At 38.0% G+C, this 12,078-nt stretch overlaps 1 pseudogene; it reads right to left on the reverse strand.

The window, feature by feature from the left end:
* Nucleotides 1-675: 675 nt before the first annotated feature.
* Nucleotides 676-4,083, reverse strand: LOC108377087 (ecdysone-induced protein 74EF-like; annotated as a pseudogene).
* Between the last annotated feature and the right edge of the window lie 7,995 nt (nt 4,084-12,078).

Consider the following 12,078-nt stretch of genomic DNA (forward strand, 5'->3'; position numbering starts at 1 on the left):
AAAATTGTTGCTGGTTGGTCGTTTGGTCGGCCGGTTGGCTGGCTGGCTGATTGTCTGGATGTCTGTCTGGCCGTATATTTCTCTATTGGGTTAGCTAGTTGCCGGGTACGGTGGTTCGTCGGTCGGTGGTTGGCAAATTCAGTGGTTTCGTCATATTTTCCTGCTTAGTTGGAAAATTTTTTGATTTACTTATATACATATTTATTTATTTTCCCATTCATGTTTAAGTCATGGCATTAGCTGAATGCGAGATTGAAGCATAGAAACATTTTAAGATTTTTAATTGGTATTGACTCATAAAACTACGAGATTTGGCGAAATTGTTATGAAACATATATTTTGAAATAAAACGACGTGAAATAAGTAAATTTTAGTCATGGCAATGAAAATATAAAAATCATAATTGATTATGGAATTTATGTTATCGCTAAAAATTGTTAATAGAGTTCGGTGCCATGTTTTTATGCTACAAAATCAGGTTACCCAAAGTAAAGACTCAAACTTTTACTTAGAAAATATGATTGAAGGGCAGAACAAAAATAAGCAAAGAACGGAAAAATTAGACTAGAGACGGCGCAGCGTCGAAACTCGGCCCAAAGTCTTCATACTCAAAATCCATAATATTTTTAAAATTTTGTATTATAATTTTAAATTCAAAAGTTCTAAACATTTTTTTTCGACAACATGAGCCAACATAAAGCTAATGACAGAACTCGACAATTTCTCAACATGTATGACTTCAATGCAGTCGCTGTACGAAATTTCGAATATATTTATGTTCGTAGCCGCTCGAGTCCAGTAATGCCACTTGCAAAGAGCATGCGAAAATCAAACCTATCAGTGGATTCAATGACAAGCCCTAAACCGGAGCTATAAATAATTAAAAGAAAAAAAAATTGACCTACTCGTATTGAGTGTGTACCATGTCCGCAGGATTTCAAATCGCGACCATCGCATTAAAGAATAAAAGCTTTTACTGTGAGTTTGCAGTTTTTACTTCTCTCAGTGTATACTTATTCATTTAAATATTCATGAGTTCTAGAAAAAATGCTTCAAGTTCTAAACTTACAGTATCGCTTCATTAAATTCTTCTTGTACGCCGATCGTTGTTCTGCCTTCAATTGGGCGTGCTCACCCTCCGTTACGCCAGAGCCCGAATCTTCTGACTCTGTTTCCGAGTATGCACGATCACGATTGCGAAGTGTTGCTGCATTCACCGACAAATCCAATGGGCAATCGGCATCCTCCTCTTCTTCTTCTTCTTCGCTATTATAGTTTCCCATCGAGACTATACCATCCTCCTCGACAGCGATATTCTCATCCTCTTCCTCCTCCTCCTCCATCGCCTGCACAGCATTGCCATTCTGTTGGTCTTTGCTTTTCCTTCGTATGGGCGTATCGCGCATTTGGTGTGGCCAATGTTTCCACATCACTCTGACTTTTGCTCGTGATTACCGTACGTCGCACCTGTTGACCCAACTCGCCAAACATTTCGCACTCCTTCTCGGTGGCACTAACTGAGGATATGCGCTCAGCATTGTTGTCGACATATTTATGTTGTCGCAAATGATTGTAAAGCACCGTAAATTCTTCTCGACAGTTAAATATCCTTTTAGGTTCTGTTACAGACGCAGCTTCAGGTAGTAGTGAGGGCGAAGTTTGCGGACTGGACGCTGTTGAAACGTTGCTTTCGTTGTTGTCATTAGTGGCAGGTGAGCTTGATAACGGCACAGGACTTTGCCTTCCTTGCGTTGTGGACTTGTGTGAATCTATGGCACGAATTAATATCTTGTCTTCACTGCTGTTGTTGTTATTGTTGTTGATGTTAGGTGAACGCCAATTCGGCTCATCATTGCGCCGCTCCAAGTTCCCATCGCCATTTTCTTGCTTTGCAGTTACACTGTAATAGTTTGTCGTGGATTTTTCGTCATTCGAGTTGCTTCTTGTACTGGTACTTGTGTTGTTAATGGTGGGGGATGCTAGCGGAGAGACACTTTGCTGGGACAATGCTACTGGCGAGGGTGAACGTGCAGGCGAAGATAATGCATTCGATGCGAGCGATGCTGACGATGACAGAGAGGACACTGAGGATGACACGTTGTGCGTGGACGGTGGTGACGAAGGTGTGGGCGATGTGGAGCCCGCCGAGGACAATGCCGCCTGGCTGACTAGCGTATGCGCTGCATTGGCTGCCACCAGGTGTTGCACCATAATCATTATGAAACTATTGTTCAGTTGCGCTCTACTACCTGTGAATGTTGTTGTCTGCTTTGGTTCTTCCAAATACCGGGTGTCTTTGTTTTTTTTTTTTTTGTCTAGAGCTCAGTGGGTTATATATGACCGGGATCTCAGCAGCCCATTCGAAAATGGCTTGTCGACGTATTTGGTTTCCTGGCCGTTGCTGTGATGTACGTTTCCAAGTTGAGTAGTCTTAAAAAGTACTTAAATATTCTCAAATATTATACGAGTTTTTATTTAGCAGACATTTTAACACCAAATCGCTTTCCTTTTTGATTTAAAATTTACTAAGATTTTCTATCAACATCCGTGACTTATTTCATATTAGTTTTTCAACTTTTTTTTACGCCGAAATGTCTTTTTCGTAATATTTTTTTATAACATATTTTCAAAATTTAGTGCCTTTCGTACAGTTTCTAGTTTTTTTAAGGATATTAATTATAATTTTCACATTTTTATATATTGGATATGAATTTTAGCCGAACTAAATAAAGTTGATTTATATTAAATTTTCCTTAAATTTGTGGTTGCAATCGTTTAATTTTGTAACTCTTGTTGCCGTTGCTGTTTGCTACAAACTTTTGTACCTGAGCGTCGTCGATAATTTGCAATTTTTGAGGTATTTTGTTTGTTTTGTACATTTGGATAGGACGTTTGATTTTAAAAACTATATGTGTTCACTTAAGAAATCCGATTAAAATGCCAAAGAAATGTTCTTCTTGAGTACAAAATATGTATGTATGTTTGTATGAATAGACCTTACATCTTAAGAAATCACCACAACATTTTTACGCCACTTTTTTGTTTCTGTATAAAACTTTTCATTTGCAGCTCGAGTCAATAGAATTATTTTGTCTTCCGTTTGATGTGTCCGTCACGACGATTGACTAAAGTTAATTTCGCCGTATACCAGCAGTTGCTGTTGGTTTGCCCAACAGGCACTGTCTGCTCGCCTTAGAATGCACTGCGCGGATTATAGAACACAACGAAACACACACACACACCAGCAGTAGCAGAAAATGCACTCACGGACAACCGAAATTCATGCTCGAAATGCATTATCTGGAGAACAATCGAGCACTCGAAAATCTTTGTGTCATCGCTACTATGAGAGTTAAGTTTATGCATTAGCCACACCTGTGAGACTGTGCCAATTTTTTAGTTTCTTCGATTGCAGCAGCAGTGCATCCGGGCATTAATCAAATCCGCAACCAACAAACAGTCACGATTTTTAGAATCTAAATAATTTTCATTTTCATTTCACATGTTAAATACTTATGTACTATTTAGTATGTACAAATATTTATATTTTCATTTATTGAATATTAATATTAGCGCAATGTGTGTACATATGTGGATATATTGCAAAACGTTCACTTAAGTTTCTTAGCTAGCTGGCAAGTTAGTTGAGGTACCATCCGCGTATTGCAATTTTTCTATTATGATTATGTCGAACGCAAACGTCGGTTATCTCTTACGGTATCAGCGAAACTGAAATTGTAGTTTAAACTCTAAGTCGATTACAGTCGAAGTAACAAAACGCTGTAGCTAGCGACTAGCAAGCAAGCAACTGCTACGATTCACCGACGACGACAACGAAAACAGCAACAGAAATGGCAGCAATGGCAACGGCAGCGGCAACGGCAACGGCAACGACAACAGCGCGAAGGAAACACTTCGTACGTATGTACATACATACATCAATACATACTTAGATATTTCGTATGATACGTTTGTATGCACATACATTTATGTATATGTACATAATTGCACATACTCACACATTTGCATTTGAGACAACAACTTAATTCACAACAACACATAAGATGGGGATGATGACGACAACAACGACGATAGCGCTGCCTACAACGCCTGTGTCCCCAACGATGAAGTGCGCCGATTTAAACGGTGTATGTGTGCCTTTCTATACACACAATAGATATGGTTAAGTCCATGCTTACATACATACATACATAAATGCACATAAAAAACATAGAAAAAATACTCATATTTGCAACTCACACTGTAAAGTCTATATACATATATTCGCATCAGTACTCCGCTAGTTCCAAAGCTGTAATATACGTATCTATGTACTTACATATGTATAGATACATACATATGTACGTCAGCATGCATTTTCGTAACACAGCAAGTGATGAGCGCATCGTGAGAGTGGCGTAGACGTTGACGCAAGCCCCATTCAATAGCCCCAAAACATTCACTACTGTCAAACGAAGCACTATACGAACACGAATGTACGGTTTTGCTATAAACACACACACCTTTATATCTCGCTCTCCAAATGATATGTATGTATGTATGTACATCTTAGCCGAGAGCGTAATATTTCCAATCGCTATCGAATGGGGAGCCAGAGTAGTAAACAGACTGCGGTACAGTGGGCTTGTCGAGGAAAAAGCTTTGTACACGTATTCCTCAGTAAAAATATTCACTAACTTGCCAGTAACTTAATTTGCAAGAATCGCTCACAATGGGAGAACTATCCAAAAAGTACGAAAATGCTAACCTTGCAAGTATTTACTGGTTTTATTAAAATTTAATTAAATAGGTAGTTTTATTTTTTCAGTTCTAACTTTACTATTCCAAAAATTAATTACCTTGTTTGTGTAAAATGCAAGAAGCACATAGTAAACAGCTGATCTTCCTGCTGGTAAATTGTTACAAGTAAAAATTGATCCACTAAAAAATCTGCAACTTTCCTTCAAAATTTTGCTCTGTATACATATTTGTTTATACAACGTAGTGGGTACAAGAACACAACTAAAGACTAGGCTTGATATTGAAAAAGAAACTTCCAAGCTAAAGGGATATTAAGAAACTTGTTCGTATCATTGGGTTTAAGGTTCATTGTATGTGTATATTAGTAAAAAATTGCATGTATTATTTCAATTTACAAATCATAAAAATGGACCAGGCAGAAAGTAAAAAAAGTTGTCGTATTTGTCCAGCAAAAATGCATCAGGAGTAACTTGCGATAAATCTTCAGATACGTTTGACTTTAAAGTGTAGTCTGCTCGAGAGGCAATATTTCACAATGAAATCACCGGCAAGATAAAAAGAGGAAAATCATCTATCGTGGAGTGGAGTACATGTGAAAAATGGACTAACGGTCATTCCTTCCTTGTCAGGAAAAGTAAGAACAAAAAAATCAAACCGAAACCCTACCCTATTGGTGATTAGGAAAAATTAACTTGAACAGCCTCCTATGTGAAAAATCTTCGAGGCAAAGAAAAAAAATTGGCGCTTAAACTTTTACTAAGTGTTTGGCCGAGCTTCAATCGAACTTGCGGTCTACCACCGGATTTTGCAACACAAACGGAGTGATCTTCAATTTCCCGCCGCCTTCGCACAGCAGATGGTTGTTATGAGAAGCTTTCTCAAGGCAGAAAAAGACTTGGGGGTTTGGAATTGCCTGCCGAAGGGCCAACCGCTGTTAGAAAAGGGATTATCGGATTTTAGATGTTGCTCGGTATCCAGGTCCTACGGAATAGTAGTACGCACCTGCAACCACTCGGCTACAGCGGCCGTCATACACACTATAAATTCTTATAGATATAAAAAGCGAATTGTGCCACTGTCTGCCACTTCTGGTTGATAAGGAGAGTGGGCAATAAAGTAACAATTTCCTGTGCGAGAAAATGTTTGCAGAAAATCAACGAGAGATAGGACACACACATCCACAAATCAGTGAGAGGAAATCGCTAGAGCGAACGACATATCCGCCAAACATTTGAGTGCAAGTGCCAAATTCGTGTTGTCCAGTGGTACTCTGGTTTCTGTTGGACTGCTGTTGATTGTTGTTATTGCATTTTATACTACAAAAACTTATTTACTTATGTATATGTATTGCATATTTCTCGCCGCCCGCTTTCGTCAGTACTCTCTACAGCTGGCGTACACAACAACAAATACATAGAATAGCAAAAAAACAATAACAAAGCAATGCGATTAAGACAACAACAACAAAAACCGACAACGAAATCGCAAGCGCAAAGCGGCAGTGGCACTAAAGCGACCCAGACCCACTGCGCTGAAGCGACTTATCGCCAATTGGGTTGTTCGAGTATCTACTATATGCATATTAGCACAAGACCATATATATACATATACATACATACAAACATACATATGTATGTACATAAGTATATATGTACATACATACCTTTTGCATTTAAATGCTTTTAAATATCCAAACCTAAGTTTGCATACTATGTACGTATACGTAAATACATATGGCATATCCATGTACTTACTCTTGTTTGAAGTGGCTTTTGCCATTTCATCCGATTGCGTTCTTGATGGGCGTGTAAGGCGGTCGCAACTCAAGAGGAAAGACGGAAAAGGTGAGCGTGCTCTACGAAGCAAAGGCTCCCTACCGCTTGCAATTTCCCGCCACAATCGAGGTGGAGACGGAAGCACAATTTGTGCATTCGGAAATATTGCACTGACTGCACAGCCAAAGAAAATCAATAGTTATTAAAGCGTGCATTGCACTAAGGAAAGCTGAAGTGGAAATACACAAAGAATTATGCTTATCTTTTTACTACAGAGTTAACTCGAAAAATACACAATGCAGGCATACATACAAGGTGTATTCTATTGCAACAGAGCTAAAAAAGAACACTTGGTAAATTTAAGAAATGCATGTAAGCAACAACACAAACCCGGCTATTTATTCGAGCTCGGCTAAGTCGGTTAAAAAATACGCGACCCTATATGCGTTGTTTTGTTAAGTGAAAAAAATGGATCTATTGTGAATTCTTGATGAGAAATTTTATGTACATTATCTTTATATTTAATTCATATTTTAAACAAATATATACATAGATATAGTACGCAAAGACTTTGCAAAAGTACTTATTTCTTTGGATTTCCGTTTATATTGAGCGTTCTTTTGCCGCTCGCTTACAACGAAACGAAGCTATATCCACTTACATATGTAGTACACCCCGTTCCAAAATAATAACCGCACCACATATTGACCCGTTTGAACAATTTATATTTTATTTTGCGCAGCACTTTACAGGCTGTGTGTGCAATTGTTATTTCTAAAAAGTAAAATAAAAATAAAACTGAATCTTTCGTTAATTAATTTTAATACTTTTTTATAAAAGTATAGTTATTCTTTAACAAATGCCTTTATACAACCTTAGTCTCAAACTTTGTGCAATATTGAAAAAATTCAACAAACTTTCTTAAAAACTCAAACCTTTTTAAAAGACTTTGATTCTTTAAAAGATTTTGAACTGGAATGTAGTTTTGTGGCTCATTAAATTTTAGTAAGGTAAAGTGCAAGTTCGAAGTGTCTAGGGCTTGTCGTTGATGTGTGGCAATTTTTTTATGAAGGTATTATGAAGTTTTTTCTATACGACCATTTTTTTTTATATGGAAGAATATGAGCATCATCTTAAATAAAAAATTTGCGAAAATCAACGGTAAGTCCTAGCTACGTTAAACTTGCACTTTATTGCTTTGTTAAAGATTAAATATATTTTTATAGAAAAAAATACTATAAACCCTACATAATTACAGTGACTCAAACAAGTGATCACGTGTTAATTTTTTTAAATATTTATAATGTATTTCGAATTAATTTTTTGTTTGTTATTTTTCTATAAAAAGATTACCCAAGCAATAACCAAAACCATATAAATCACAGTTTCAAACTTTATACAAAATTTACGAAAATTCAACAAATTTCAACTTTTAAATCTGAATCTTGTGAACATGGAATTTTAGTCTAATGACGTGCACGTTTTAAACGGATTTCTGCACTTTTTTCAATATAAGCATGAATTTCACATGAAAAAAACTGCGGGAGACCTTTCGCAACAAAATTTCAAAAAATCAACGCCAGTTTTTGTAAATTGTAGCCTTTATATAAAAAGCCCGCGAGAGAAAGTTTTTGCGGAAGATCTACGGGCCTTTACGCGTTGGCGACGGCGAGTACCGCAGACGATGGAACGATGAGCTGTATGAGCTTTACAACGACATGGACATAATGCAGCGAATCAAAATACAGCAGCTCCGCTGGCTTGGCCACGTCGTTCGAATTGACACCGACGCTCCAGTTCTGAAAGTATTCAACTCGGAACCCGCTGGTGATAGCAGAGGAAGAGGGAGACTGCCACTGCGATGGAAAGATTAGGTGGAGAAGGACTTGGCTTCACTTGGCGTCAGTTGGCACGGAAGAGAAACGACTGGCGTGGTTTTCTGAACTCGGCCAAAATCGCTTAGGCGGTTACAGCGCCAAATAAGAAGAAGAAAAAGAAGGCGCCAAAATACCGAATACGGGCCACCAAAAGAAATACAGAACATTTGGCGTCCCGTATTAAAGAAATTAATTACCAGGACAATTGACCAAAAAAGAGGACTGTCCCCCCTATAATACAGGACGGATGGTCACCGTACTTATTACACATCTACAGTCCAGGCCCTTTAATTTAATACCTCAGTCTTGAAAATCCATCGAACGTTACAGATCAGATGACCTGGACAAAAAAATCCCTTCACGTATTATATATATAGCTATGGTTCTTTATGTTCTAAAAAAAAGCTATGCGAAATATAAAAATTTGCGGTCAATATCCTTAGACTCGGCCAAGTCAATCAAAGTTCAAAGTGTTTTTTCTTAGCTTACTTCGATCGCAAATTTAATTCTCTACAAAAAGGGCTGATAAAGGGTGAACACACCAAAACTGCGACACTTAGAGATTACTACCAGTAACAAACTAGAAGGCTTTGAAATTATTTTTTTTTTGTATTATATAACTTGCAAGTTTATATGTTATTAAAATGTTAAAATATTAGTTATTATTTTCTACATATCAAGTGATCGGTATTTTCATCACACACGACGCCAGTCGTGAGGTACACAATTGATGTTATTTGCATTATACCACGGCAATGTGACCTTGGCATAGTGGAAGCTAGCCATGTCCACCAAGAACAGTGGCCTACCACCTTATATATTGATAACTGACAGAAACGCTTTTTGAGGCTCTCATCCCGATAAACTTGTCATTAATTGTCCCGGATGGGAAAAAAGTTGGTCTTACGGACCACAGGAACAAATAGCTTGCCAAACCATGTTGTTTTTTAGAAATTTGGACTTCATTTTCAGCTTACAGCTTTCAGGGGCATCTTGACGCCTTGCAGCAGTATACAAATCTTGACCTGCAATATATTTTGAATTTTTAAAGCAGTAGGTTTCGTAGTCCATAACAATGCAGTTGTATTTTTTATTTTGGAATTCATAAGAACTTCCTACTGAGGGATTTCGTTGAAACATTCTACTTTGCGCCTCAGTCTGGCGCTGTTTGAGGAACATCTTAATGAAGCTTTCCGCTTTACCTTTTACAAAATGCATTCCGTACGGAAAACTCCAGTTTGTCATTGCCGCCGAGGGGCGACCGCTATTAGAAAAAAACCTTTTTTGTTTCTTTCTTGTTGGGTGGAAGAGGGCTTGCAACCAGGCTCTGGGAGTGCGCGCTCTGCTAACCGCTACACCACAGCGGTGTAGTAAAAGTCATTGGTAAAAGATTTAATGACGATGCGCTTTCGGCTTTGATCAAGTTTTTAGTTGGCCAGTTCTTCAATCAATTGAGACGAAATTGAAAGTGCATACCATAACCGGTGTCGGCCGCTAAGTCAGTGACTCAGGATAAGAAATATATGTATGTATGTATGTATGTATGTATACATTTGTATGCACATTAAATGGTATCCCTACGCAGATATAAAGGGTATTCTACTTACTCTGTGATTGTGGGTGTAAACACCGTTTGTCTAATGTTTACTATGTACATCAATGTTATTCAATGCCAGAATTCTCGTTGCTGTTGTTGTACTTTTATTATTATTACTGTCATGCAATTTGTTTTTGCCTCAGTCTGGCAGATGAAACCTTACAAAGCATAGGCAGAGGGGCAAAGAAACCGCGTTTACTGCATCACCAGTGAGTGTTGGAATAAATACTTAAACTTACAACATGGGCATAACAAAAACAATGGGAGTAACGACAAGAATGTATAAAGTATTGGGGAACTCGACAAATTGCACAACACAATCATCATTTCTCTCACTGTCCGTATGTAGGTATGGATATGTGGATGTACTTATTTTTACTGTAGTAGTGGTGTTCGGCCCTTTTGTTGCACACACCTCTTCCATCAAGTTCATACAAACACACTTTTACATATATACATAAATACAAGTATATGCGACGACGCCCGCCAACGCCAGCAGCGCTACTGAATCGTTTGCAGCGCAGCGAAAATTTTCACTTTCCGTTTACGAGTGACTAGTGCCCGAGTAGAGATTAGTTCGCCTTTCCTTTGCACCTTCGTCACTTCGCCATCAAACCAAATAGGTAAATAAATTGCAATGGGGCACGCATACATACATGCAGTGAATGTATTTGTACATGCACACCTACATATATATGTACATACATATGTATCTATGTTGCATGCGTACGCGCTCCCGACTTTTAAAAATTGAGAGATTTTGCACATGATGATGTTTGGGCCAAGGCGTGAATAGGGCGCGCTGTAGTTTGTAAGTTTGTAAGTTTGGTTATGGTGGAATTTTGTTCACTGGTGCAGGGAAAAGTCGGACAGTACGTACATATCTACATTCGTACATACATACATATACATATTTACGTACAAACATATGCACATATTGTATATGAGGCCAAGGGAAGGAAGCCGGCGCTTGACTAGTTCAACTTCCTTTGTTGTAGACTTTTGTCGCAAGCAAAAAACAAAAACAAAAAAAAAAATAAAGAAATTTACAAAGTTGAGTGCACAGTTCTATAGAAACAGGCAGTGAGAGGAGCGATAGAAGAACGAGAGAACTGTCGGATCGATCAACGCAACCGACAACGACCAGCGACCCCTAAACTTTCACGCTGAGGTATGAGTAACTTAAGGGCAAATCACAGTGTTAGGAAGTTAGGTGAAGAAGACAGGTATGAGACAGACATAAAAAACATGACTTTACGTCAGGGCAAGATTTAATGAAGTAGTGAATTATTTCCCCGCATGACGTACACTGCTGCTACTAAGTATAGTAACCATTAGTTAACTGACACCCACTCAAACTGACCAACCACCGTACAACCCGGATTTGGCACCCAATGTCTCTTTTAACACACGGATCCCCGATAAGGTCTCTGGGGACCTATGGCTTTTTTAAGAGTGCGGTTTGATACATTTGCCTTACTAACTTCTATAAATGAATACATACACAGAATCACCTAATGCGGTTCAAAATAGTGGAAAAAATGGTTAAACTTAATGTCTCAGCGAAATTAAAGGTTAAGACATATGTATATAGTAAACTTTCATGGGAAAAATTTTCGTAGAACATTTGAATTCATTTCATTAGCTCACGCCAGAAGAGATCGGTGTGACCTTTACTTCAAGAAACCGCGCAAAAAGCAAATTTAGAAGTTCGCTAGAAGACTGATATATTGTAGAAAATTATTCAAATTATTATTAAAATGTTACTAGGGGCCTACTCAGGCAAAATTTTCGTGCCACCAATGTAAAAGTCTCTAAAAAATTAAAGTAAAAAATCAACAAAAATTTTTTTTTGTACATTTTTTTTTATATTGAATTTGGCTTCTTGGCATTAACTGTTTCAAGCTTGTTAAATTAATGGCTAAAGAGAGGTTACTTAAATTTTGAGTAAAACTAGTTAAAAGGTCCAACCCGTCACGTTAGAATGCTCGATATGTGTGTACTATTGCTCGACCCTATTAAGCTGGCATTTCAGGGAAAATTTGAAAGTTAGGGGGGGGGGGGGGGG

This window comes from Rhagoletis zephyria, unplaced genomic scaffold (assembly GCF_001687245.7).
Source record: "Rhagoletis zephyria isolate East Lansing unplaced genomic scaffold, Rhagoletis_zephyria_1.1 Rzeph_scaffold_11447, whole genome shotgun sequence".
Lineage (NCBI taxonomy): Eukaryota > Metazoa > Arthropoda > Insecta > Diptera > Tephritidae > Rhagoletis > Rhagoletis zephyria.